This window comes from Odocoileus virginianus, chromosome 32 (assembly GCF_023699985.2).
Source record: "Odocoileus virginianus isolate 20LAN1187 ecotype Illinois chromosome 32, Ovbor_1.2, whole genome shotgun sequence".
Classification (NCBI taxonomy): Eukaryota; Metazoa; Chordata; class Mammalia; order Artiodactyla; family Cervidae; genus Odocoileus; species Odocoileus virginianus.
Window position 1 is genome coordinate 6,801,569 of NC_069705.1, and position 3,614 is coordinate 6,805,182.

The window sequence follows — 3,614 nt, forward strand, 5'->3', positions numbered from 1 at the left end:
CCCTCCCCCGCCCGCGGCCGGCCGCTGCGGCGACTCCGCCCTCCCGCCCGCCCCGCCCGCCGCCGGCGCCCGCGGCCACCGCGCCTCCGGGTTTCCCGCCCGGCCGGGGGTGCCCAACCCTGCACCCCGCCCCTCGCCCCCGGTGAGTCCGCGGGTCACTTCCGATGGTTACCTAGCACCCCCCCACCCCACCTGGTGACTCCTCGGGTCACCCCCGATGGTGACCTAGGACCGCCCTCCGTCCCACCTAGTGACACCTCAGGTCATCTCCCATGGCGACTAAGCACCCCCCCCAACCTAGTGAGTCCTCGGGTCACCCCTGATGGTGACCTAGGACCACCCCCCACCTAGTGACACCCTGGGTCACCTCATGATGACCTAGGACCCCCCCCCCAACTAGTGAGTCCTCGGGTCACCTCCGATGATGACCTAGGACACCCCCCCCCACCTAGTGACACCCTGGGTCACCTCCGATGGTGACCTAGGACCCCCCCACCTAGTGATACCCTGGGTCACCTCCCAGGGTGACCTAGGGGTCCCCCCACCCCACCCCCGCCACCCGGTGACTCCGCGGGTCACCTCCGATGGTCACCTAGGGCCGTGGGGTGGCGCGAAGCAGACCCGCTTTTCAGGATCAGGGCTGGGCTGACTGCTGACCACCTCAAGGGTCGGCGCTCCCACAGACAGCTCTGCCGGAATCTCTTTCCTCTGCACCGCTGGTTGACTTCATCCAGTCCAAGAGCTCAGACACATCTGTGTTCTGAATCTGAGCTTCAGGTGCTTGCATCCAGTAGCCCATTTGATTATGCCACCTTGATGTCCTTTTGGCAGCTCAAGTTTCAGGTGTAAACAGGCGCCGGTCAAAAGCAAGAAACTGGAAATACATGACCTGTGTGCTGAGGTATGAGGAGGGAAGTGTGTTGATGTCCGCAATTGAAATGAATTGCTAAAGTAAGGGAACTCCCTGGTGGCCCAGTGGCTGAGGCACTGGGCTCCCAAAGTAGGAGGCCCAGGTTCGATCCCTGGTTGGGGAAAGAAATCCCACATGGCACAGCTAAAGATCCCATGTGCTGCAACTAAGACCCAGGGCAACCTAAATAAGTATTTTTAATTAAAAAAAAAAAGTGTTTAAAGTAAGATGGGCTGAAGAACATGGATAGAAATACAGTAAGATGGCCCTTGTAGATGTCATATGTGGGTATTCACAACTGGTAAAAGTCTTCCCCAGTTGCTCTTTGAAAATTTTCAGTGTACAGTGTTGAGGGAACTGTAATGTGTGAGACATCGCTTCTCCCTCCACCACCCCATGAGCACACACACCACCCCATCTTAATCTTCACATTTTGGTAAATTTGCCAGTTCCTGAAACCAACAAGTCAAGTTTCTCTTTTCTCTCCTTGTCCCTCTGTCTCTCTTACCACCTTTTATACCTCTATTCAATCCATTAAGAAATCTGAGCTATTCTGTTGCCCACTGCTGTTTAGTGGATAAATCATGTCACTAAGTCATGTCCAACACTTTGCAACCCCATTGTAGCCCACTAGGCTCCTCTGTCTATGGGATTCTTCAGGCCAGAATACCAGAGTGGGTTGCCATTCTCTCCTCCAGGGGATCTTCCCTACCCAGGGATCAAACTCCTGTCTCCTGCATTGGCAGGCGGATTCATTACCAGTGAACCACCTGGAAAGCCCTCTGTGGTATTCTACCTTCAGTTTTAATACTTCTCACCATCAGCATGGATATTACTCTGCATCAAACCACCATCATCTCTTTCCTGGGCTACTGTAATAGTTCCCTAACAGAGGAACGACTCATGTATCCACCTACAACCACTTCTCCCCAGTTGGAGTGTTATTTTTTTATGTAAATGAGATCTAAGTATTCTGCTCAGAACCCTTCAATAGCTTCCTATTGCTTTTTTTTTTTTTTAATCCAGTGCCTTAAACTGCCCTGCAAAGCCCTGCACAAACTCTGAGCCCCCTCCCCAGCACTCTACACAGCTCTCCAAACAATGAGGTCCTCTTTCCTTCCCTACCTCAGGGCTTTATCACCCTCTGATGCTGGAGCAAGACTTCTCCAGGCTACATTTTATAGCTTGCTTTTTCATTTTCTGTATCAACCACCATCTGCTTCTGCATGGGTAAAATTAAGCTGACCCAAACAGTGCAGAAGGCAGAAATCACAGGGAAGACACCACTCTGAAAAGGCCCTGCTGTATGGGTCCCTCAGTGTCCTCCAGGCATCAGTTCCAGGACGTCTGTTGTTTTTGTTTCCCTGAGTCGTGTCTGACTCTGTGACCCCATGGACTGTAGCCTGCCAGCCTCCTCTGTCCATGGGATTCTCCAGGCAAGAATACTGGAGCAGGTTGTCATACCCTCCTCCAGGGGATCTTCCTGACCCAGGGATTGAACCAGCATCTCTTATGTCTCCTGCATTGGCAGGTGGATTCTTCACCTCTAGTGGGAACCCTAATATAAGCTGTGGACTTCAGATGTGTCAACAGAGGTTCACCAGTGGTAACAAATGTACCCCTCTGCTGTGGGATGTTGGTCGTGGGGAAGGATGTGTGTGTGTCAGGGGACAGAACGTCTATGGGAGCTCTGTACTCGTCATTCAGTGTTGCTGTGAACCTACAACTGCTCTAAAAAGTAGAGTATATTTTGAAGAGAGAGGGGGGATGAATGAAGAAAGCAGTGGTGACATCCATACACGATCATGTGTCCAACAGATAGCTGGTGAGAAGTTGCTGTGCATCAGGGAGGCCCGCCTGGTGCTCCATGATGATCAGAGGGCCGGGTGCAGGAGGGGAGGGAGGCTCAACAGGGAGGACGGCTGATTGGGGTTGTTGCAGGCAGAAACCAACATAACCCTGTAAAGCAATTGTCCTCCAGTTAAAACAAAACAAAACAGTGATAGAGAAGATGCTGCCAGTTAAGTGGGAAAAGAAGAATGGAAATAGACTCTCTCTCCCCTGATAATGCCTATGAAATAAAATCTGTTATCTTCAAGCCCTCCATCTCTTAAAGGTCGCCTCCATCCTGTGCAGCTTGCTGATTAACTGTCAGAGCCTGCAAAGCTGTAGATGGCCCTGGTCGATCACGGCCACACCACTGGCCCCTGGAGTTGTGTGGGGCTCCTCAGAGACAGAGGAGGGGCGGAGCGGCGCCAACAGGGACAGTCCCGAGTCCAGAGCTGCCACGAGACTGCCTTCTGCTGCTGTCCTTCTAAGGAGCCTCTGTTTTTAACCCTGTGGAGTCTGTGACTCAGTCCACAGGAATTCCCAGACTATTCAGAGTGGGTTTCTACCTACTCCGCCTTTCTCTTTCATCTGATAAAAATAATCACTTTCTTGAACGAAGTGACTGTGTCTTCAAACATCATCTGTTAAAAGACGCAGATTTCCTGAGAAAATCACCGCATCAACCCTTATATTCCACTCACACTACGGCCCTGGGAAACTGCACGCAGGACCATTCAGTCTGGATTCAGATAAAGGAGTGGGGAGCCTAAATCAGGCTTCCCTGGAGGCTCCGTGGTAAAGAACCCACCTGTCAAAGCTGAAGATGCAGGTTCAATCCCTCAGTAAGGAAGGTCCCCTGGAGAAGGAAATGGCA

At 52.1% G+C, this 3,614-nt stretch overlaps 1 long non-coding RNA gene across 1 annotated transcript; it reads left to right on the forward strand.

The window, feature by feature from the left end:
- Positions 1-608: 608 nt before the first annotated feature.
- On the forward strand, positions 609-3,354 carry LOC110140143 (uncharacterized). The gene is made up of 2 exons (XR_002314668.2): positions 609-901; positions 3,027-3,354. It is a non-coding gene; the product is annotated as an uncharacterized lncRNA (long non-coding RNA).
- The last annotated feature ends 260 nt before the right edge of the window (positions 3,355-3,614 follow it).